Source organism: Chelonia mydas, chromosome 2, assembly GCF_015237465.2.
Source record: "Chelonia mydas isolate rCheMyd1 chromosome 2, rCheMyd1.pri.v2, whole genome shotgun sequence".
In the NCBI taxonomy this organism is placed as follows: Eukaryota; Metazoa; Chordata; order Testudines; family Cheloniidae; genus Chelonia; species Chelonia mydas.
Genome location: NC_057850.1, coordinates 189456360 through 189482703, shown reverse-complemented (window position 1 = coordinate 189482703; position 26344 = coordinate 189456360). Strand labels below are relative to the sequence as shown.

The 26344-nt window shown below is 41.7% G+C and overlaps 1 protein-coding gene across 3 annotated transcripts in view; it reads left to right on the top strand.

The window, feature by feature from the left end:
• Window positions 1-26344, top strand: part of RBMS3 (RNA binding motif single stranded interacting protein 3) — a 755157-nt gene that overhangs the window by 689506 nt on the left and 39307 nt on the right. The gene's annotated exons all lie outside the window — the stretch shown is intronic.

The window sequence follows — 26344 nt, the reverse complement described above, 5'->3', positions numbered from 1 at the left end:
AGAGCCCCATACGCTGAGCGAGCGTCAGGGGATCCAGCCAGTCTCCCCGGTCGTAATCCAGGAGGTCTCCAACTCTGGTAACTTCTGCCAGGACCAACCTCTGGTGCACCAAGGGGGACTCCGCCACCTGCACACGGAGCTAGGGGTTGTGTAGCAGGGGCTCCCCGAGGACATCTGCCCACTCGGTGGCCGCCACGGACCTGGTCGTTGAAAGCAGTTTCTAGGTCCAGAGTAGTGGGGGACTGTAGCAGGGTGGTCACCCGCTTCTGCCCTGAAGGGCTTGAAATCAGCCCTGGGAGAGGGCTGTGGCTGGGAGCAAGCAGTTCCCAGGCTGACTGGGGGAAGCAGGCTCAGCTGGGGCCACGCCCCAATCAGGGCTCAGCTGGCCCTTATAAGAGGGCAGTGGGCCAGGAGCCGAGAGTCTCCTAGCTGTGGAGGGAGACGGACCTGGCTGCTGGGGAGCGTACCAGAGTACTGGAGGTGGAGCAGGGCTGGAGGAAGGCCAAGGGAGCTGGGGAGCTCCGACCTGGAAACCCCCAGGCTTCAGGCCTAGTGTAAGGCCAGATAGGTACTGGGGTTGCAGGGGGCAGCCCAAAGGTAGGCAGAGGAAGTGGGTCCAAACCCCCCTTGCCTGTGATGATTGGCTTATACGCTGCAGTCCTCCCCAGTGTGCAGGGGCTCAACGGTGACTGGCAGTAGCCAAAGTCTGAGGCGAGGTGGAGTTAGTGGGGGGGGTTCTCCAGGGAAGGGGAGACCCAGATTTGTGGGGGTACTGCCAGGGGGCAGCACCCCAGGGAAAGCGGCACCAGGGTCTGGGAGGGACACGGGGGCCAGCGGCAAGCAGGACACCGGCCTGCAGAGGGTGCTCTGGAGCCTGGAAGAGCTAATTCCCTGAGAGACCAGCAGTAGGCACCGCAGGGGTGAGTCCCGCACTGTGACAGGGACAAAACTGAAAGATTTGGGGGAGCATGTGACCACCCCACGTGTTGCGTCTGTCTCCACCCCTTGACTCATTGCAGCAGCGCTGGGACTCCAGCAGCAGGGAAGGAAGAAGCAGCCCCATGCGCAGGAGTGGGTTGGAGCTCAGCCAGCAGCCAGCCACTGTGCTGCTTTCTCCCTCCCCAGCCTGCATGGACACACAGAGAGTGCAGCTGGCAGGGGGAGCTCTGCCTCCTCACTGCTGAGCGTCCCAGCCAGAGGCGTCCCGAGAAATCTGGGGGGAACATATGACTGTGCATGCCCCCCTAAGTGTCATCTCTGCCAAAGTGGAGTCCTGGGCCCTCTTCTCCCCTAACCCTGCATTCTCTCGTGGCCCTAGCCCCTGTACTCCCTCCCTGCGCAGTCCCCCCACCCCACCCCTCTGTCCCCCTTACACAGGCACTTGGTACAGCCGGTCTCCTACCTCCAGTGGCTGCACATAGCTCACCGGGAACCAGGCGCGCTGGCCATTATTCTTCTGCCCTTCCAACCAGCCGCTGTCTGGCACCTGCAGCGCTGTAATCAGCTCCCTCGCTGCAAAAGTGCAGCCCCTGCATATTGCGCCAGCCCGAGGCTTGCAGTTTGGTGCCCCCATCCCCCAAACTATGCCCAGGTTAAAAAATGGGAGGGCATGACCCAGTGGCCCCACCAGTTCCAGTGCCGATGCCTCCTGGCCACTCTGGGGATTAGCTCTTGAGGCAGACGCGGTTTGCACGCAGTCACTCTGACTCTCTCTTCCCAGGGAATGACTGCAGCCTGCCCATCTCTGCAGCCTCCAAACACTTCTCCCTCTTTCCAGGAAGTGACTGCCCTTTCCCAGCAGCAGACCCTTTCTGTTGCCAGCTCCCTGGCTTTATAGGCCCCACGTGTGCCCTGCCCAGTTTTCCCTGCTCACAGTGAGTTCCCTGGCTCCTGAGCCAGGTGCAGCCTGTGGCGTTAAATGGTTTACCTGGCCATCTTAATCCTTGTGGGGTGGACGTCTCATCACAGCCTCTCTAACTCGTCATTCGTCGCTCACCACATCTCTTGTCCCCTGCCCACAAATCCATCACCCTCGACTGATGCAGACATTTCCAGCGCCTGAGCAGCAGCATCTGCAGCGACAATGGTATCATACTGGTTTAAAGGAACGCAGGTTTGGAGGTGATATCCAGGTAGCAGGCCTGGCACAGAGGAATTTCACAGCAGTTGGAGGACAGGTTGCAGAGCAGCAATGGAACTACGGCAGCAACTGCAACCCTGTGTGACTTCAGCATCTCCTGCTGCTGCTCTGCCTTCTTTTCACAGGGAGCCGTGGCCGATGTATCTACCTATCAGCGTATAGACTGACTCCTACTAGCAGGCAGAGAGGTTATCCCTACAGAGGCCAGCTCTGCAGAACCAAGGAAGCCTGGACCAAATCTGTGGGTTTCCCAAATCCGCACCCTTTGTGCAGCAGAAACGCATTAATTCCATTGCAGGCAGGGCCCCATGCAGCTTTGGAGAACGAGACAGAATTTGAACCTAAAAGAGTAACACTTAGGAAGAGCCATATAGCATGACCAATGTTCATGTTTTGCTGGAGGGGTGTACAATGGCGCCAAAATAGGAATCTCAAGGACTGGATTGGGCTCATAGATTTGGGCTCATAGATTTGTTGATAAAATTGTGAAATATGAATTCCTGCCAGGAAGGGTTCACACCAATTTCACCATTGCAAAAAGTCCTCTTGTATGTAATTGATGTAATTCATTCATTTTAGAATTAAGTTCAGTAATGCAAATTTCATATTATTTTTTAAACATGGAATCATTTCAAGATTTCAATCTATGAGGATTCTACTATAATTAAAAAATAAATCCGAGTCAGAATGATGTGGTTATTTGTGCCTAGAAACCACAGCTTGGGAGCCCAATTGTGGTAGGCGTCCTCTCCTTTCACATTGGTGACAGTGGATTGGACCTGAACTTAAACTTTACGGTCCTGAGTTTGAGTTCTAGTCCCATTTCTGCTACTTATGTCCTGTGCGACCCTAGAGCAAATAATTTCACTTCTCTGCTTCTGTTTCTTTTTTCATTTTTTTCTGACTCATTTAGTGAACACTTCATGGTAGTGACTGTCCCTTACTCGGTATTTGTACAGTCTGTACCAGAACTAGGCTCTGGTCTTGACATCCAGCCACTATCACAATATAAATAATAATGAGCTGACAAAGAATAAAAAACTGCCCCTGCCTAAGAGTCAGATTGAGTCTGATTCTCCTCTCATGTTAGACAAGTATAAATCAGGAGTAACTCCACTGAAGTAAATAGAGTTACACAGGTGTGACACTGGAGCGAAAAGAGAATCATGAGTCACACAACAATGAATAAGCTGAATGAACCAGGCATTGACACATGTTTAGTTCATCAAAACAAAATAATGTCCATAAATCGCACTGTGTTATGCAAGCACATATTCAGAGGCTGATTTACATAAGTAGAGAAAATTACCTAGTCTTTCTACTAGCTGTGGAAAGTTGAGAGAAAATATAGGTGTGGTCTTTAACAGTTAATATCATTACATCATAACTGATAACATAACCATTTCTCTAGTGGTGTAAATAGGTGAAGTGATATAAAACTAGGCCCCCCACTAATTATGAACTTTGAGTAGTCTCAGTAGTGTTTAATTATCTTCGTAATTCCTGACAGTATATCTTTTTATACACTTTATAAACATTCCCTGTGGTTTGGCAGCCAAGCAGCTTGGAAACTTGAAACTAAAATCCCTGTATAAATTCTCCCACGTTTTCCGATTGCAACTGGTTTGTTACTGAAAGTTTTGTTGGGAATAGTAGCCTTTGGCATTGCTTTATGATTTTTTTTTTATTTGCTTTGATTTAATTTTTTGTTCAATTGTTTTTTCAGGTAAAAAACCTGACTTTTTAAAGTATGAAAAATTACCATGAACTTTGCAAAACAAAGAAAAATTCAGACCAGATCTTGCTTGCCTTATTTAGGCATGCATGTAATCCCATTACAGTTAATGGGACTATTTGCTTAATTAAGGCATTCAGGTTATAACCTCGTGGTTTGATTCTCCTCTCACTCTGTTGTAAACTAGGATTAAATCCATTTAAGAAAATAGAGTCAATGTTGTTCCATGCAAGCTTGTCATTATGGTTCAATGGTACCTGCACTATAGTTAAGGCTGCGTTATAGAATTCAGTTTTAACAGGAACTTTAACCCTTTATTTTGTAAAATCTCATTGAAATGGCAATAAACAAAACATAGAATATAAACTTGAAGCGCGATTTGAAATTTTGATGGTCATTTGATTAATTGAGACACAGAGAATTATGAGTTTAAAAATCACTGTTGGGGAAATTTTTCTCTTTTTCTTGGTACCCCTTTCACAATAAATCAAATACTTTGGGGGCTGTCTTTTGGCCACATTGTTGCTCCCTATGGGATGATTATCAGTTCTACATCAGTAGTCATCTATGAAGTATTTTATAACTTTTTAGCCATAGCAGCAAGGTTGTACATCAAGTCAAACTCACTGAATTTTTAGTTGACCATGAATCTGCCATGGGACGGTAACAAAATTATGGAGAGACTTCCTCACCAAATGGCCTGGCCATCTAAGGAAAAGTTCCTTGAGCTTGGAAAGAGATCAGGGATTCAAATCTCACATCTTCTAAGTGCTATTTAAATGCCCGTGTAATTTATTGCCCTTATTATTGACTGCAGCCATGAACCCCCACTTACAACCTCCTTAAGATGGTTAAGGACACTGTTGAACACTCTCCTCCCCATATTTTTAAAGTGAGTTAGCAGAGAATTTGGGTAAGGTCATTGTAGACCCAAAACCCAGGTCTCTAATGTAACAAATAGCAGTTTTAGCCACTCCACCACATTGTGTTTCAGAATAACAACCCAGTTTTTGTTAACATTTCTCTAACCATTATACACCACACTCCTCTCCCAGAGCCAGGGATAGAATCTAGGATTCCTGAGCCTTATAATGAGTAATAAATGGTTATGCATTATACACCACAGGGAAAGCATATGTCAACTCCTCTTTCAGTGGCTGGTCTAGAAAGGTCCTGTCTACACTAGGGATCAGAAGGTCCCGAGGTCCAAACCTTGTGACTGATCTACACAGATGGATGGGATTCACACAGTGAACAGACTATTTTCAAACAGGCTTTATACATAAAAATGATAATCTATAAATTATTATCCATTCCTCTTTGTGCCCAACCCACACGGGATGCAAGTCTGTGGCAACTCTAATCTTGTTATCCTGCCTCTCTGGCACAACCTGTAAAAGACTTATGCTTTGAAACAGGAGTAGATTAAAGTGCACTAGAAAACTTTTTGTGCACAGCAGGTGGGTCTACATGAATACTTAGTGCATGGCAGGCTAAGCGTGAAGTAGCTTTACACCCCAGCTTGCTGCAAACTAAGTGTTACTATAGACAAGCCTTGAGTGTTTCTGGAAATGAGCGTTACAGAGAGATAAGGTGGGTGAGGTAATATCTTTTATTGGACCAACTTCTGTTGGTGAGAGAGACAAATTACACGTGCAGCCGATGAAGTGAGCTGTAGCTCACGAAAGCTTATGCTCAAATAAATTGGTTAGTCTCTAAGGTGCCACAAGTACTCCTTTTCTTTTTGCGAATACAGACTAACACGGCTGCTACTCTGAAACCTAAAATTACACAGAGTTCTTCTTCAGGTCCGTGTAAACTCGAAAGCTTGTCTCTCTCACCCACAGGAGTTGGTCCAATCAGATATATTACCTCATCCACCCTGTCTCTCTAATAGCCTGGGACCAACACAGCTGCATGATAACACAGGGTCCTTGACAGAAGTTCCCTCCAGCTCTCAGGTTGGCTCTAGGTGTACTTACTTTCAGAAACATTTAAATGGGATAAAATGTAAGTCACAAAGAAACTACTGTTGCATGTTACAGGCTCTCACACTCTTAAGGAGGGTCGACGTAGTCAGGAGCAGCTTCAGCGGTGCCGTATCTCCCTCTGATTCCAAAGCAGGCGCAGCCCCTCTTCTTCCTCACTCAGGGGAACTATCCACTGAGGTACCCCAAAGCTAAATGAAAAACTAGGAAATTAACTAACAAAAAGAATGTTTCGTAGCAGTTAAGATTGTGGAAAGACGCATTCCATTCACCTAAAACCTTAAAATCAAGGAAAAAAGAAGTTATGGGGAAATACTTGTGCATTCTTTTTCACCTCCTTATAGTCTACAGCTCTGTTGATAATACACTTCAGCATTCCATGAGTCTTTCACTTCCAGCTCCAACAGGTATCCAAATGCAGTATATACACCAGCTTCAGAAAACTTGCAAACTAATGCAAAACCTTATAAAAGCATAAAGGCCATTGTTATCAATTCTGTCGTCAGAACAGCATGTCACACATTCCATGCTTTTGGGAAGTTATGCCTTAACATTTCTGAAGTTTCGCTTTTGAGTACAAATTTGATAAAACTGGAATTTCTTGGACTGAAAAGATTGTCTAGCTGCAAGTAAGAGGTTGTCTACATCTCTATTGGTTCATAATTTTTTACATCCCTTTCAGACCATAACCCAGTTAGGAATTGGAGCTGTGGGCCTTTGCGTAGATAATATGGACTATGCTATATCAGTTAGCGAAGAGCTTTGTGTAGGGAAAAGAAGAGAACTGCATCCATCCCAGAAGAAACAATGGGGAGATAATGACTCAGGCACCATCTCAGCAGTGCTGTTTTCTATGCATCCCCCTAACACACCAGTACATCTGTATTCTCCCTGACCCCTCCCCTGCTTTCTACCACTTTGTGCTCCAGGATGGAGTAGGAATGTGCAATCTAAGAGTGTAATGACTACTGTTGTGTACTGCAAAGAATGAGAACGTTCCTTGAGTATTCCTCCCCCACCCCTACTGGCCAAGCAAAGGCAACGCATAACCTGGCACCTTATTAATCGTGATTTCTCCCCACAGCAAAGCCAACTTAGCACTCCTGTGTTAACAGGATTCTTACAGATGGAAACAAATGGGAAGTTAGTCCATTAAGTACCCAAATGCCCAAAATGTGGCACTGATATGGCATCTTGGTGTTCTAAAACACAGCAGTTTTCTTTAAAAAGTGGCAGTTTACCTTTGTGAAGTGTTTTCTCTATTTTGAAAAATGTCCTCTACCATACCGGCAGGCTCTAATGGAGCTCACTAGGGTGACAGCACAACACAAGCTAGTGATGCTAATTAATCCACAGGCAGCTTGAGCAATGGTACACTAGTAAGAGGGTTAAAATAGGAGGCAAGCAAATGATAAGAACCTGAAGAGTCTCTTGATGGGTGCCCCATTTAGCCATAGGTAATCAGTGATGACGTGCACTGTAAGGTTACCGTGACGTAGTGTACATTATTATGCAATCATACTACATTAGATCCACCAGGAACAACTTTTGATTTACCAAACTCTGGCTCAGCAAAACTCCTATTCATCCAAAATTCAGTTATGGACTTCAGGTTGCAGGGTGTTAGTTTGGGTAATTGGCCAACAGACTTAAAAATCTGCTCTCCAGAGCCAAAAGATTTTGAATGCATCCTTTGGATTGCTGAATCAGTTCCACTTATTTATATGATACTCTGTTTTTCTTGAAGATTTCTGGATCTCTGAAACAGAAACTCTCATTAATGCTACTGTGGCATCTCCTGAAAACTGAAATTAACTACATATTATAAACCCTTAGCTCTGGGCACTTCATTCCGACTCCAAGAAGAGTTTGGTTTTTCAGTCACTCAATTTCATTGTACAGTCTTACTGGATCCAGAATTGAAAGTTTTCCTAACAGGCAGTGGTGCAAGTGGAATCCATTTCTTACTGGGGGGGGGGGGGGGCACATGACCACCTCATATGCCCCTCCATGTGACTCGGGCCCCCACACTGTCCCCGGCCGCTCCCCATGATTCCCCCCCTTACATGGGGAGGGGCGGTTCTGTCCTCCTCCTGCTGTGCTGGGCGCTTCAGAACCGCAGCAGGGGAAGGAGCAGAACACTGGCAGCTCCTCCCTTCCCCAGCCCAGTCCTCTGGCAGGGCGGCTGCTGCCCAGACAGAGCTGGAGGGAGACAGCTTTGTGGAAGGGCGGGGGCGGGGCTGGGAGTTCTTCTCCTTTCCCCACTGCGGTTCCTGGGGGAGCTCCCGGGAACCGCAGCGGGGAAAGGAGCAGAAGTGGCCCCACGCCAGCAGCTCCTCTGGGGCAGCTGTATCGCCCCCAGCCCTGCCCTCCGGCGGGGCTGCTGTACAGATGGAGGAGACCCTGCGTGGAAGGGCTGGGGGCGTACAGCTGCCCCAGAGGAGCTGTCAGCATGGGGCCACTGCTCCTCCTGTCTTTCCGGTACGCTGTACCAGCTATAAATATTTTGCTGGTCCCACATACCAGACCAGACTGCCCTACTTGCAAGGCTGCTAACAGGTGACTTTCCTGAGATGGTGTTCTGAAAGTAATTTACACACCCAGTGAATTTGAGATTGAAGCGTATGGTTATCAACATAACAAGAACTTCTTCCTAGAGGAATGGAGACAGGAGCTGATATCCTTTTTACCAAATTCAGAACACACATATATTGCTTGTGGTTCTTTCTTCGGGTAAAGATAGAGGGAATGGCTGTTCGCCACACACATTTTGGACTGTAATGGAGTAACGCGAGTTGATTTTATAGCATCTTCAGAGTCTGTTCTTCATTACCACTGGATATTTTATTTGGTCACTTTTAATAATTTAGTAATTGTCTTTTTACAGACACAGAATTTTTTTCCCCGATACGTTTTAATCTTGGTGCACAGCTATTAATGGGAAATGGTTCCACTACAGAGCAATTCAAATTGATTTTGTTTCTAGTTTAGAAATATATTACAGCAGATCCACAGTATATAAAAGTGCTCAGCGTGTTGAGATGAACTGGCCGCATGGTGTATGCAGCTCCTAATGGGAACTTAGTACATTTAGAGGAGTGGTGATTGATTGGTTGGTACTCTGGCTAATTGATATGGCACTGAGTTAGTCAGATGCTCTCAGCTCCACCAAAACCACACGTGGCATTGCTTTGCTGCTTCTTAATACTGACTGGATAATTGATATGATAAAAGCAGCATTGCATAGATGAGACCTCCAGAGTTTAGCGCATTCACCTTCAGCATCAGTTGCATTCCTTCCAACAAAGCTTCCTGGCTGGGGAAGCATTACTCCTCTGCTGGAAATTTTTGTAAAAGATATTCTCAGGTCTGTTTGTTTTTTATGGGCTTGGATACGGTCACAGAGATCCTGTGAGATCAGAAGAATGGAATGAACATGGCCACAGATGTCACTTGAGCTATTTCCACAGCTGGATGTACACCAGCCAGAGTGGGCGGTCTGTTTCAGATGAATTAGTCCGTTGAAGTACATGATACAAAACATCTGTTACAATGAGAACAAACAAAAACAATGTGTCTTTGAAGATTGTGATTTGATGGGAGCCACTTGCAATGGCGCTGAATGAGGCAGTTGTCAGCAGCGAAACATTTGACTGCTTGCTGTTGCATGAACTGAAGCAAAAATACATGTTAAAAGCATCTAATCAAACAAAAGATCTGCTTTTTTGCTGAATAATCTTACTTTGATTTCTAATATGTTGGTGGGGAGGGGGAAACCCTTCTGCACTTAATGTTTTCTATACCTTGATCCCCTTTAAATGTAGTGGTATAATTCCAGCCGAGTAGCTATACAAGCTTAGAAACAACATTTTACAATAACTGTTATTCTACCATTCTTTTCTCCACACAGACACGCTGTTTTATTACCAGTGGTTTTGAAGTGTAATAGACAGTTTTCACTGCCAGTGCCACTTGACAAACAAAATCTTAAAAATGTTTTCACTTGTAGTGTCCGCTACTTGATGCCTAGCCAGAGCAGGACCTTGTCTTTCAGCAAATGATCAGCGGAAATGAACCAAACATTCTCACAGAATTTTATTCTGAGGCAATTTTTTTTTTAGTTGTTGCAGATAATAATAAAATATCAATGGCAAGTATCTCAGGAGTAAAGCTAAACAACAGGGTGAAATCCTGGCCCCATTAAACTCAATGTCAATATTCACATTAAGAAAAGGAGTACTTGTGGCACCTTAGAGACTAACCATGAAAGCTTATGCTCAAATAAATTGGTTAGTCTCTAAGGTGCCACAAGTACTCCTTTTCTTTTTGCAAATACAGACTAACACGGCTGTTACTCTGAAATATTCACATTGATTTCAGTGGGGCCAGATTTTCACCCCAAAGCTCTGTAGCGTGCACTAAAGTAAGGTCTGTGTTTTGCTATAATTGTTGGGCTGCAGAGGTTGTGTGAACTGAAATTGTACAGTACCATATACTGGTATATGGGATGTGCCTAGCATCTAGTCTGGCTTTTATGTTTCAAGTATCTGTAGTTATGTTTACACATCTCTTCGCAGAATTGAAACCATTTCGGGAGCTACTTATGCGGCTAACCCAAGATCATGCCTTTTTGCGATATTTCAGTTCCTAGGAAGTGGAAATATGGCAAGAAGACCAGATTTCATGGATTTTTGTCTCATAATCGGGTTCTCTTGTTTTTTCATAGATTCCAAGGTCAGAGGATGTGATCATCTAATCACATCCTCTATGTGTAACGCCATAGAACTTCCCCAAAACAATTCCTAGAGCAGAGCTTTTGGAAATAACATCCCATCTGGATTTAAAAGTTGTCAGTGATGGAGAATCACTGTTCCCATGGTTAATTACTCTGACCATTAACATTTATGCCTTATTTCCAGTCTGAATTTGTCAGCTTCAACTGGGTTCAAAAAGCCAGTGAAGAACACAAATATGAATGCCAAGATACTGTTGTTCATTTGAGTTTACCTGAGCGTCTATTTTTAGTTTGTTGTGTGTTTTGATTTTTAAGACATAGCAACTTTTACTTGGTTCCAGTAGACCCAAATTCACAGCTGTGTAGTGCGCATAAAGGCCTCCCTGGGTAGTTGCTATGCTGGAATTATTTTAAGTGTTTTCTCTCTTTTCCCCATAGCTTCAAGTTAAACAAAGTGGGTCCGTCATCCATTTCTTTCTCTTTCACCTCCCCTTGGCTGTTTTGTCCCTTTTCCTCCCAGGCTGTCCCCTGCTCCTTTCTAGGACTTACAGGACACACAGACACTGGCCAGTTGGACTATTCCTGCAGCCCACAGTATACACAAGGATTTTCTTACCAAATGCTTCCTCATGCAGTGGACTTCTTCCTTAACACACGGTGGACTGATTTCTTCCCCCCCCCCCCACCTCCAAAATGTGTGTGATGGCTGATTATCTAGCCTGAACCTAAAGCTGCCTCTAGTGCATATTCTGCATTAGTGGATGCCCACTTTCTTTTTTGCTTTGCAGCCAAGTAAGGTAATCTACATTATAAGAGATGGTCTCATTGCAGAACCTTAGCATATTAATAGACAACTCTTCATCAACTATCCCTGTACATGAAGAATAGCCTTCCACTGTCTGTGTATAATTATACTCTTTTGGTAGGAAAAGACCTTGAGAATTCTTAAATTGCTATTCCCTGGCCTGGCATTATCAACAGTGAACAACTTGGGGTAGAGGCCAATAATAGTTTTGTTTCCAGGTGCCAATGAAAACAAAACAGACTTTTTTTTTTTCTTCAGGCAAAACGTGGTACCACTAAAATATTCAGACAACTGCAAGGAAAACTGTCTGCTGGTCCAGAGAACTGCCTCTGATATCAATCAGAATTTCTTTAAGTTAGCCTCTGCATGGAGGTCAAAAAAAGTTTGCTCCATGAGAGAATAAAGCATCTCTTCGCTCATCCTGGGTCAGGATATGACCACTGTGTGTGTGTGCGTGCGCGCACATGTGTATATAATGGCTGCTAGGACACAATGTTGCGCTAAAAAGCTATAATTCAAAACATATGTGGAGACAACTGAAATGTGTATAGACAATAATTTGTCAGGGAAATTTGTCCTAGTTACTGTAACATATAAAAACCCCTTCATGTTATGGAATTAAAATAGCGTACTCCAAGTTCATTCTTCCAGATTGCCTTGGCTGAAATTTTCAAAGGGGGTGCCTAAAGTAAATGCAATATGTTTATGCAGTTAAATGGGTATCATGATTTTCAGATGTGCTGAACTGCCACCACTCACGAGCCTGCGGAGATGTGGGTATTGAGCACTCAATAATCCAGTTACATTTTTTGGTGCTTGGATGTGGATTTAGATCTCTAAGTTTAGGCATACACCTTTGAAAATTTTGACTTGTATTTTTCATGTGGGCTGAAGGAGAGTAATGCAAATAGTAGTTGGTTTGAAGAAAAGTTAAACAATGAAGTACTTTCATTCCATGCATTTATGTAGCTGTGCAAGCTGCAGAAGTCAATTGTTAACTATTTTGCATCTAGTGCTCTTGTTCTAGTGTCATCTGTTTACATTCCTTTGTAATCAGTTGAAGGGTAGGCTGGATGTGGAGGTGAGCACTGCTGGGACCATTCCTCAACAGTTAACGTTTTTTTAAATAAACAAACACAGTGCTCCTGAAAGGTACCATAGCAACAGCCCCGGTGAATGATGCCCTCTATCCACAGAATAGTTAGCAGGGGCAGTGACCATGCAAATTTCTCTATACTGTCCCATCAGTGTGCTTCAACCCTGACCTGGAGGTACTAATCTGGGGTGAAGGGGAAGTTAAATCTTCACACTTATTCAATTCTTGGTGAGTTTGCTGAGCATGCCAGTTGCAATGGGATTTTTGTGATTTCGGTGCCTGTTCCTTGGTAGCTGATGCCTGGACATAACTGAACAGCTGTAAGATTGTAATGACTTTCAGTCACTCACAGCTTCAGCAACACTCAGACCCAGTGACCTAGAGTTGAAAGGCTCCCTTTGCTAGTTCTAGTCCTCTTTGCTATTCTGTTCCCCTACATACTTACAAGTTATTTAACATGATACAGCTGTGCTCTCTGCTATACAATAGTTAAGGGGGCTGCCAGCATTTTCCAGTATGAACTCATATTTTTAAGGGCAATAGCAACTCAGCTGTAAAAATGTGCTCCAGACTGAAACGTTGTCAGGAAGATCTCAGCCCAAGAGTGACTTTATTTGAACAACGTTTGGAAAATATAATCAATTCAGTCATTTTTAGTTAGTACAGGTGTATAAAATAAGCAGTAAGTCTTTGCAGAATCAGGCTCTGAACCTTATTTAGATGATAATTTAAAGAACACAGCAATACAATCCATCTTTTTTAAACAAGTTGCTTCCTGCTTGTTTCAGATCCTTGGTCCTCAATATTTTTACTTTTGAAAAACAAAGAATGAAACAAAGTAGGTTTCTGTTAAACACTTTGTGTTTCATTTCAGATATGTTTACATTTGAATGGCTGGTAAAGTAATTCTCTTACTGATTTGACTTTAACCGGAGCATCTGATCCAAACCACCTCAGATCTTTGGTCCTTTATCTATAATGGTCCAGTCTGTAACTCCAGTTCTGAACACTCATGGAATTAAGGAAGTTCAGATGCAGGTCCAAATCCATGTCAGAACTTTGAGATTAGGCCCCTTTCTAAATCCTATATATAGCCTATCATATAGTTTGTAGAGCACTTTGGAAACCTCCGGTACAAGGGAGGTTTTCAAAAGGTCCATCATTATTGTAATATGCTGGCTGGTTTAATTGGAGGTGTCTTAAAGAAAGGTTCTAATCTAAATGGGGACTTGAAAATAGCACCTGGTTACTGAGCAGATCAGCTCCCTCTGTTTATACAGAGTCATACTTGCTGAGTTGTGACACAAAAATAAGACCTTGATTCTGATTGCATTTACATCACTTGTACCTCAAGTGATTTAAATTTAGTTCTCCTCAGTTTACACCAGATTAAATGAGATCTGAATTAGTACCTGGGTTTTTGCTACTGTCAGAGGGGCAGGTATGGAGTGAAGCTGAGGGGAACAGACTCTGAGTGAGGGAGAAGTTGGAGCAAACAGCCAATCAGCACAGGGCAGAGAAAATCCGGTCAAAACTGTAGAAAGTTCTCCTAAGGTCTAAAGCAGTGGTTCTCAAACATTTGTATTGGTGACCCCTTTCACACAGCAAGCCTCTGAGTGGGATCCCCCCCACTTATAAATTAAAAACACTTTTTTTTATATTTAGCACTATTATAAATGCTGGAGGCAAAGCAGGGTTTGGGGTGGAGGCTGACATTCGTGACCCCCCATGTAATAACCTTGCAACCCCCTAAGGGGTCATGACCCCCCAGTTTGAGAACCCCTGGTCTAAAGGTCTCTGCTTTGGCTGCTTGTGGTCCTCCCAGCTGGAGTCTGTGGCTGGCTCCTCCCTGCAGCTTTTCCCCAAGGCCACATGGTGGAGGAGGAGGGAAGAGAAGCCACCACCTGGATCCTAGTATCTACAGAGTGAGTAAGGTTCTCCCCTGCACAGGGTTCTGGGTGCTGGGCCCCATTTTGCAGAAACACACACACACACACACACACACACACACGTCATTTTGGCTGCTTCTGGGCCTTCCAGCTGGAGTCTCTGGCTGACTCCTCTCTGCAGATTTCCCCCAAGGCTACAGCCTTGACACAAAATAAAGCTTTCAGAAGTATTACATCAGTGATATTGCATTCAGCTGGTAGATTAAGATATCTCAAAAAAAACCTAGGTTCATTGATGAGGAAGTATGTTTTTTCTCAGTTTTGAAATAATATATTTATAGTGGAACGTGTTAAAAATTACAATTTTGTATTGCACTGTCTAGTGGAAGAGCATTTCCTAATGAGTGGTCCATAGCATTACTGGGGAAATAGTTATTTTATTTGTACAGTTACTGAAGCCATGACTCATTGTTGAATAAATAATGCACAGAATTAGGAAGTTTTAAAAGATATTACAACTGCTTTGTTTTAGTATGTTTGTTTTACATATTTGTATACAATGGAAATAATGGATTTAAAGTTACAAAAATCAGAATTCAATTAAATTTTAAGGAACACATTTTTAAATAAATAGCATGGTCACCTAAATTTGCACACAAAAAGGGTTTTGTGAAGTTCTCTTTGTATGAACAATCACAAGTGTTTAGATGTGCAAAGGTTTGTAGATGAAAATTTGGAGTCTGGGTTGGGGTCCCTTTGAACATTTGGCTTCTAAAAGTCATGGTTTGAATAATGGAGGGAGATTCAAAGTTCAGGCTAAACATTGAAGCTGAGTCTGGATTTAATTGTGCTATTAAAATAATTTCACTTTTGCACCTTGTCGGAACCAGGTTATGCCGTCAATTCAATTTTCACACTCAGTTATGTGCATGAAGGGGTGGAACACAGCAGAACTGTTTGTGACAGGAAATATTAGCTGAATATCACCCTTAATTAATAGAGGAAATTGCATTCTCTTTCTTGTGAAACCGGTCCTGAGGACAGCTGGAATGCTGTTTCCCATGTATGGGGAATATGTGTTAGCCATCTGTCACATGGAAGAAGATCCTTCTCTAATTTGATAGGACCTTTGCAGTTCACAACGCGTTGGAGGAAATCAAAAGAAAAACATCTGTAGAAGAAATCTAGTCCTGATCAACAGTCTGCAAAACATAAATAGAACAATGGAAGCCAAGCATAACATCCTGTCACACATCCAATATTAACGATCTAGTAGGGCTTGCCAGAAAACAACAATCCTGTTTTGCAAAACATTTTGAGGTTTCAAAATTGGCTTTTGTTCTGAGACCTTTCAAAAGGTTTTATGAAATAGAAGTTCTCAATATCCTAGATTCAGAGCAGGGATTTGAACCTGGGTCCCTCATGTGTTAGACTATGTCCTAAACACCAGCCTATAGAGGTTCTTTCTCCTTCACCTGACAAAATTTTCATGAAAATCGGTGTGGTTTTGTGAACATTTGGTTTGGTTATAAAACATGTTCAAATGGAAAAGTTTAATCAGAAATATTTTGTCCAGTCTACCATCAGATTTCCTTCCGTAATCACCTCTGGACTAAATCTTCCCTGATGCATAAGTATTGTATAAAATACATCCGAGTCAGAGAGAAGGGTTTGCTGTGACTAGTTTAAGCACAGGCTGGGGGTTCAGCAATTCCTGTTCTGATACAGAGACGCTCACCCTTGGGACATGCCACTACCTCTGTTCTTCTCTTGCCCCCATCTGTCAGCTGGGGATGCTAATGCCTAGCTGCCTTGTCAGGATGATTGTGACGATCAATTTGTGAATGATTGTCATGCTTGAAAAAAGGAAAAGCACCATTATAGCTGCTATGTGAAGTTAGTGTAGAATTGTGTGCAAACTGCCCAAAGTGAAGTGCAGGAAGTAACAGAATAAAGTTAATTATCTCTTCAACTCCAGCATGAAACAATGATGATAAATGGCCCATCTCAAAGCAGCCACAAACATGATAGTAAAAGTTTGGAGAATCACAGTGGTTTCAAAAACTAATATGTAAATGTTTATTGTACAGCTTTGGTCTTTTAGATAATCATCTTTGTGCATATTTGGGAGGTTGTTATATTTAATTTGTGACAGGAAGACACAGTCATTGAGGGAGAGGAAGTGGCCTTTGGGAAGCCCTGTGGTTCTGTGCCTTTTCTGTTTAAAGGACTCAAGGCTGGGATCCCTGGAATAACATGAACTGGAAGTGTCAGAGATGACACTTGTCAGAGACAAACGTGAAGGGGAGAGGTTGCAGGGAAAACACCCTGTATTGGGTTTTAAATTTAGTACTTCCACTTCATAAATGCAAAAAGAAAAGGAGTACTTGTGGCACCTTAGCGACTAACCAATTTATTTGAGCATAAGCTTTCGTGAGCTACAGCTCACTTCATCGTAGTGAAGTGAAGCTGTAGCTCACAAAAGCTTATGCTCAAATAAATTGGCTAGTCTCTAAGGTGCCACAAGTACTCCTTTTCTTTTTGCGAATACAGACTAACACAGCTGTTACTCTGAAACTTCATAAATGCATTCTCTATATGTATGGTTTGGGTTTATTAGTCCACATCTTACTTTGTATATAAGGACTGTACTCCTCTGGTTAAATTTTGACATTGGACTTAAACACCTTTTAGTTTGCGCCAAAACCTCCATCTCTACGCCATTTTTTTAGGGCATCCTAAGATACCAAGCACCAGGCATCATGAACCCTATGATTTATTCAGTTCCAATAGAAGCATCAAATAATAATGAATTCTCTACAGAGGACCATCTTGGTTCTTCCCAATCTGTGAGGTATACTGATTGGTTCCACTGTAAGTATTACTTTGCTTGTGAACCTTCTTCAGTGCTTCAGCCATACCCTATTTCATCCCCCCTGCTACAGCTATTTCTACCCCCTCTTATGCTACTGTCCTAGCAGTGGATGGGTATCTGTACATCATCCATAACTCTGTGTGTCAGACCATGGGAAGTAGCATGAAGCTAGAGGGATAGAAGACAATAGGGCCTGCCCTTAGTCCAGCTCTCTACAGCGAGCAGCTGAGGTCTGTGACTACATCTGATGTCCTGCTCTCACCCCTGGACTGCTTCTCTAAGCTTTTCATTTTCCAGCCTTGCTAATCAGATCCCTCTCTCTTAGAGCTAGTAGGTAAACCCTTCCTCCTAGGTTCCTATTTCTTTCCTCGTGGGTTCCTATAGCCCCTTCCTTCTTCCTTGCCTCCGAGAGAAAGACAACAGGCTACCTCCCTGACTGTTGCCAGCCTCCTGGCTTTATAGAAGCCCCGCCTGTTCCCTCAAAAATGTGCTTTCTCCTAGTTAGTGCCCTCCATTCAGCCTAAAACTTCCCCGTTTGAAGCTTAACTGGCTGCTTGAGCTCACCTGGCCTAATTAAGAATGGCCATATTGTGTCAGACCAAAGGTCCATCTAGCCCAGTATCCTGTCTTCCGACAGTGGCCAATGCCAGGTGCCCCAGAGGGAATTAACAGAACAGGTAACCATCAAGAGATCCATTCCTTGTTGCCCATTCCCAGCTTCTGGCAAACAGAGACTTGGGACACCATCCCTGCCCATTCTGGCTAATAGCCATTGATGGACCTATCCTCCTTGAATTTATCTAGTTCTTTTTTGACCCTATTATAGTCTTAGCCTTCACAACATCCTCTGGCTAGGAGTTCCACAGGTTGACTGTGCGTTGTATGAAAAAATACTTCCTTTTGTTTGTTTTAAACCTGCTACCTATTAATATCATTTGGTGACCCCCCTAGTTATTGTATTATGAGAAGGAGTAAATAAGACTTCCTTATTTACTTTCTCCACACCAATCATGATTTTATGGACTTTTATCATATCCCACCTTAGTCATCTCTTTTCCAAGCTGAAAAGTCCCAAACGTATTAATCTCTCCTTATATGGCAGCTGTTCCATACCCCTAATCATTTTAGTTGCCCTTTTCTGAACCTTTTTCAATTCCAATATATGTTTTTTGAGATGCGGTGACCACATTTGCATGCAGTATTCAAGATGTGGGCGTACCATGGATTTATATAGAGTCAATATGATATTTTCTGTCTTATCTATCCCTTTCTTGAGGATTTCCAACATTCTGTTCGCTTTTTTGACTGCTGCTGCACATTGAGTGGATGCTTTCAGAGAACTATCCACAGTGACTCCAAGATCTCTTTCTTGAGTGATAACAGCTATTTTAGACCCCCTCTGTATAATATGTATAGTTGGGATTATGTTTTCCAATGTGCATTACTTTGTATTTATCAACATTGAATTTCATCTGTCATTTTGTTGCCCAGTCACCCAGTTTTGAGAGATCCTTTTGTAGCTCTTTGCTGTCTGCCTGGGACTTAACTATCTTGAGTAGTTTTGTATCATCTGCAAATTTTGTCATCTCACTGTTTAGCCCTTTTCCTAGATCATTTATGAATATGTTGAATAGGACTGGTCCCAGTACAGACCCCTGGGGGAAACCACTGTTTACCTCTCTCCATTCTGAAAACTGACCATTTGTTCCTACCCTTTGTTTCCTATATTTTAAGCAGTACTGCTCCATGAGAGGACTTCCCTCTTATCCCATGACTACTTATTTTGCTTCAGCTTTCTTAGGAGTGGTCTGAGGAGCACACGCCATTACAAATAATGAGGCACATACATTGCTTTACGGATGTTCCGTTTCATAAAGCTGCAAAAGTGTGATAGACTGACTGAGGTGTGAAGTTCAGATCTGACTCAGATCAGAATCTGAATTTACCCACAGATCAGGAATATCAGATTTGGGGATCCAGTTTCAGGACTCATTATAAAAATAGCCCTGAGACAATAGGAGAAGGCACAGAGGTACAGGGAGAGAAGGACATGGATCCAGAACTGATTTTGAACATTCCCAAATTTGAGGTGGTTTGGATCCAAGGCTGTAGTGTGGTCCCACCTCTAGTTTTCCACTAGTCTGACAACCTTGAAAAACCTAAAGAAATTAGCAATTTGTAACCAACCAAATGTCACAAATCGTTGGATATTTACTAAAAAATGATCCTCTGGCAATCCTCTTGGGGCTTGGGGCAGAAATGAAAAATTAATCTCTCTCATCTGCTACTAGACGCTAGACTACACTGGAAAAAGAAAGATAATCCAAAACCAGAGGAATAGTTCCAAAAACTATGGGAGGTGGTTGTTATGGAAAATATAATGCATCAGTTTCATACCCAGGAAAACAGACAGAGGATAAATAGAATTAGACATTTGGTTACCATTTATTCAATATTCAGATAAAGTATAGTCATTTGCAAAAAAAAAAAAAAAAAAACCCTCGAGCATCTGTCCCAGTTTTTTTAATATTAACATTTGATAGACACGCCTGATTTGATAAATATGAGTAGAGTTGATCGGTTCACTCAGTTCAATAAATTCACCAGAAACAACATATCTTGGATAGTGTAAAGAGGCTCGCTCTGTAATACGATAATACCCTGTTAAATAGGAAGATGGGATGTTTATATTACTGCATAAACTTTCTCTAAGCAAAAAAAAAACCAAACCCAACTCATGGTTGTAATGGTTATTGGTTTGGCTCTGATATTATGGCAATGATTTATAAACCCGTTAGAACTTCCTGAATAAACAGTTGTGTGTGTATATAAAACTCAACAAAGTAAACAGTAAACTAAGCAAATGCTTACTGTGAATTTTTAAACTGTGAAAGTTAAAAACTTTCCAGGCAGTAATTGTATTTCTAATCCAACATCAGTCTCACAACACTAGGAAAAAGCAGACAATATTAGTATTGCTCATTACTCCAGAAATCTCAGCACTAACTAGCCATCCTTGCCCACCTGTCTAAACATGCATCATCCAACTATTGTTAAGTCACTCGCTGTTTTTCAAAGTGGATGCATTTCATTGGACCAACATAAATAATATTGCATATGCCTTTTGATGTTGGCAATTACTTAAAAAGCATAAAGAACGAGGAGTACTTGTGGCACCTTAGAGACTAACATAAGCTCAAATAAATTTGTTAGTCTCTAAGGTGCCACAAGTACTCCTTGTTCTTTTTGCTGATACAGACTAACAGGGCTACCACTCTTTAAAAAGCATAGTTTGCTTAATATAATAGCGGCTGTATTTAACTTTCTCCTGTGATTTTCTCTGATTCCGTAGGAAGACGTATATATTAAAGTCAGTCTGTAAATGATAAATTAACAAAAATATCTCCGACAAATATATTCACCTTTTATATGAAAGATGTGTTCATAGACCATGGACCCTAGGGCCTTATAGAAGAACAGGGTATTGTGAATAAAGCTCAGAGGATTTCTGATTCATACTTCAATAGAATTACTCTAGGTTTACAGTAGAGCGGCAGAAATCATAATGTGCCCCATGGGGTGTGTAGTTAAATAAACCACACTTGAGTGCTAAGTAAACAACTTCTTGTTTTAGCCTCTATTTTCATGCTTTTTTGCCATATAACAGATGGTCTGATAGGAGATACGCCTTTATTTCTGAAGCCAGCCTTTCTCCAGACTTTATTAATGATATTATTATATATTAATTTATATATGTATTCCAGTTACTACTGTGTAGTAAATTTATTTGCCAATTCACTTATCCATTATCTTATACTCTTACTTGCTAGATATTCCATGGTTTACTGTTTGTGCATAATCCATCTTTTGAGGTGACTTAGGTATAAAATACCTCTTTCATATTTGTTCTTTTTCAAAGCGAAAAAGTATGCACAATTTTATATTTTTAGATTCCAAGGCCAGAAGGGACTATTGTGATAATCTAGTCTGACCTTCTGTAGAACTTCTCCAATTTATTCATATATATATATATATATATATATATGTGTGTGTGTGTGTGTGTATAAATAAAATACACAAACACACACACAGCAATACATTAACCAAAAGAATCAATTGTTCATAGAATCATAAAATATTAGGGTTGGAAGAGACCTCAGGAGGTCATCCAGTACAATCCCCTGCTCAGAGCAGGACCAACACCAACTAAATCATCCCAGCCAAGGCTTTGTCAAGCCAGGCCTTAAAAACCTCTAAGGATGGAGATTCCACCACTTCCCTAGGTAACCTACTCCAGTGCTTCACCACCCTCCTAGTGAAATAGTGTTTCCTAATATCCAACCTAGACCGCCCCCACTGCAACTTGAGATCATTGCTTCTTGTTCCGTCATCTGCCACCACTGAGAACAGCCTAGCTCCATCCTCTTCGGAACCCCCCTTCAGGTAATTGAAGGCTGTTATCAAATCCCACCTCACTCTTCTCTTCTGCAGACTAAATAACCCCAGTTTCCTCAGCCTCTCCTCATAAATCATGTGCCCCAGTCCCCCAATTGTTTAAAAATTCTGAATAGAAGTAAGGTCTTACTGCTTGGGTATGAGAAGTAACATGAGTAACCAAATGAGAAGTAACATGGTAATCCTCAGTGGGCTGTTTTCTTTTTAATCTGCCAGGAGTTCATTATTATTTGACTCTATAATCTCCGCTTCTAGTAAAGCTAATCCAATATTGGCAGTATTGCATAACAGGCCTTATACCAAAAATATCTTGCCAACTTTAAAAGGTACTGTATTGCCAAAGTGTTCTAGACATTGAAAGTGCATTTTAAATGATAGTACCAAAGGTTCTTTCGGTGATCAATTGGTGAGTTATTCAGCATAATTTTAATTTTTCTGAGAAAGCTTGGAGACTCAAAAGAGGAGTCATTATCTGTCTTCTCAATGTATAAGCAGTGATTGCTGTCAAAGAAAGAGATGAGCATTGAGATATTAGCTGAGGGGGATGTATAATATATGAAACAATTAATGAACTGCCCAATAGCCTTGTTGTATGTCCAATTAAAAACTGATTTCCCATAGTGTGTTAGCTGAGACTGCAGGAGCCATGAGTTGGTTCTGGATACCTTGCAAGCAAGTAATGTTGTACTTGGTTCTACCGTCTGCTGCGTATTTTTTAAAAGAATGATTCATGTTTGTGACTGCTCACATGTTGGTGATGAGCTGTTGGTGTAATGGAAATATACATGCAATCAGTGGCACCCAAGATGGACAGAAAGTGTGATATAAAAAACATCTCATGATTTGTGACTGGTTCTGGATATCTAGTATATATGCTTCTTTGTATAGGATACATGAGATATACATGCAGCCTATGTACAGAGACAGTAGTGTTAGGATAGATGTGAGAAAATTGTTTGCGCATTTGTAAGTGTCTAATACTGTGGTATTTCTGATAGCGGCTAGTAATTTAGAATGATTCTGGTTCAAGGAATCCCAAGGCAAGAGTTATTTGGAAAACCAAAGGTCACATATGACTACAAAGCTTTAGACTCTCCAAATCCCCTTTCAGCCCCTCACAGGGAGGTAGAATTGTTTGTCAAACAGCTTGCTCCTTTGACAAATCCAGACAACTAACCCTTTGTCCTTTTTTATTATTTGGAGGACATAAATGCTTTTCCTTGTTTGATTTTGTTATCAAACAAAAAACATTTTAGTCCCACCCATCAACCTTGCCAGCCCACAGGAGGTTGATTTCCATGATAAGTTGAAGTATGCAGTTTTATCTGAAGTACTTTAATAACAGTTGTGATTGGGATCCCAGGCAATTCTCTGAAGAAAAATCCATAAATCTCACTGAATTACCAATCATGGTTTAAAGATGTTGAAATTGCCTTTAAAAAATTGCTAAGCAAGTCCCTTTCCATGTGTGACACACAGGACAAGTATAACAGTTTGACAGTCTACTCCATGCTGATGTTGGAAATTCCCTGCAGAAACTGTGAAAATCTAATCCTTAGAGACAGCAGAGCAAACCGAAGTAACTGGCAGGCATTAGCAACTTTATTTGGCAAAGACAGTGATAAAAACTTCATCATTAATTCACCTGCAGGTTTTTTTTTTTAAACTAGACTTGGCTTTTAATAGAATTACAGAGTCTTAAGGTGTTTTTCTATATAATTTACAAACTGAGTAAACTCAGACATCCAAAGATGTTAAAATGAAAAACATGTTCCCTTTAGCCTTGCCACTAGCCAAGTGGGGCCCATGAGAGGACACATACGGTACATTGTGAGTAAACTAAATTACCTTGCATGCGAGTGGCAACGTCTGACATGAGATATTGCTGCCTTCTACAGCTAAATAAGTTGGATACAAATGGACTTGACAGCATGTTTTATTAAATGCATTATGGTGTTGCCTTAACAACCAGACAGTATTTCCTTAATTAAGTATAATTTTTTTCCTACGTGATCAGAAGAGGATTCTGCAAACTCTGGTGAATTAATGGACTGGCAAATGCATATAGTTGTCTGCTCTAGGTAACTGTCTGCTTCAAGCTCTTTAAGTTGTCTCTGTCTGATAAATTATGATCAGAAAGCTACAGATCCTTGAGTTTTCCCCACCCTTATTTCTAGTGTGGTGGACAGTGTGAACTTTGAGACGATAACGTTTATGTTCTCAGTAACCGGTAATTTAAACAAAAAAATAGTTCTCTCCAAGTATATTTCTTTTTATTGGATATATATTTTCCTCAAGACCTATATTTTTAAAAAATAATTTATTCACAATAACTGTGTTTTGCTTACTGAAAGAAACATTTTCTCCTTAACTTTTCCACTGCATGTCTGGCACTTGTATTTACAATATTAAATCACAAAACTTTCCTTGCTGCTGTCCATCCTTGATTGCCAGGCTTCTGAATTTATACATTGAAGTAGCCATCAGTCTGCCACATCTGTAACCAAACCCAGTTCCTTCAACCATGCCTTTTGCAACAGAAATATCAGAAAGGTGAGCTAGGCTTTTACTGTCCTTGGGAGCCTCCCAAATTAATTGCCACTGCTACTACTGTTGGGAGTCGGTTCTTTCGGTGTCCCAGAAAGGGCTTTAATTGATCAGCCCCACACATATGCTCTGGGAATGCATATGTGCATTTTTGCATGTCCTATCGTAGTCCGGAGCTCAAATCATCCATCACTGATGTCTCTGAGGAAATAGGCCGTCTCCGGGGCAAAGGAGAAAACTGCTTGCAGAGATGCCTAGGATGTTTTTTTTTTCCTGTTAAACTCAGTTTAAGCTTTAGTGTTTCGACACACAAAAATTGCCTGATTCTGGGTTCTGACTATAACTGCATATTTTCATGAATTCTTACTGTAACCCAATAACGTACTTGAGATTCAGGGACACATGTTCCAAGATCTCAAGTTCAGGAGCAGGCCTGGAATCCCAGGCTACGTGAAGCTGAACACCTGGCCAAAATGCAGTTTCCTGGAGCAAGGTGCTACTGCAGACTCTTGCTTTGACTCTCATATTAACTGTTGAATGGGCTTATCTTACACCCAAAAGGTTTACTAAGGGTGGTTCTCTGACATTTGTTAGTAGAAAGGATAATAAGAAAATGGGTTACAATTAGGGCTATAGATAGAATAGGGTGAAGGAAAAGAATATCATTTTATGTGTGAGGAGGAGGAGATCAAGATCTGATGAAGAAAATATCTGTGATGAAGGTTTGTAGAAACACTAATTTTAAGAGAGTTGTTCCAACCAAGGTGAATAGTGGCACTATTGCAGTTAATTTGAATGAATTCCTCTATTGTAGTTTCATCTAAGCAAATACTAAATGCAGCAGCCAAAAATAAGAAGCACAAATTGGCACAAACAAGAAGGATTTGGAACATGCACAGTAATAAGCCCATTGATATTTACAAGAATTCATACTGGAATATCACAACTATTCTTTGGAGATTTTATATTTCTTATAGAGTCCTTTGCTGCATTTCTCTAGTGGCTTACATCAATGCAAATGAATGTAGTCTGGTATGTAATATAAAGCGTGTGTGTGTGTGTGTGTGTGTGTATGTATCCACATGCAGGACTATCTTAGAAAAGGGACCAATCAATTGAGCCAGTCCCCTTTTGATCATTATTTCTCAGTGATTAATACAAACTTGTCCAGGAATCAGTGAGATTCTCAAATCAGACATAAGCATAAAAGAAAAATGTTGGTAAGGACAGAACAAGTTGATTGGCATTCCCCCTAATTGTTTTATTTCTTATGTGCAGCTGAAAATATGGTAAACCTCACCTCCAGTCTAATCCTTAGAAACGATTTCCAACCGTGCAAAATAAATGTGAGGCAGTCACTTGAGAACCAATGCAATGGCTTTTAGGAATTTGGGTTTTTTTTATCCTTAATGCTGAATTCCCCTGTATAGATCTGGGTCAAAAATATTCAGACTTTGAAATATCTTGATGAAGAAAGGAGACAAACCTTTCATATAAATGTCACCAAAAAATTCCCCATTTTTTACTGGCTTTAATAGTGTGTCTGTATACCTTTTTACAATGTATTCACAGACACACAGAGTGTACTGTGGAATTCATATTGAGAGAGAGCTGGAAACATCTGAAGTTATTTACCCTTGCTTAATTATCTTTATAGCCCATGTTGTGGTCTACCAAGTTTGTGTGCCTTGACCATTCCTTACTAAGGAGCACAAGGAATGGAATATGTTCAGACTTTGGCAGAGAAAGAAGGAGCAACTCACTCCATTCTTCAGACACCTAGTCTAGCCCACACAGGGAGTAGAATTTTGCATTTGGGAGCTCCGGAGGGAGCTATGTGCAGCCTTGGACAAAGCCACGAGTGCACCGAGAGGGTCGTTGATTGCTGATGAAAGTTACAGAGCAGCTCTCCCTAACAGTTCTCTGTTTGGCATTCTCTGTCTCTCTTGTTCAGGGTCTTGTTCTTGCCTTACCTAGTGTCCTGTTTATTATCAACCTCTTTGGTACCATACAATGAGGGCAATGCATTTAAAACCTGTGTACGTGTATTTTTTAAAATAGATATTGCTCTCATAATGG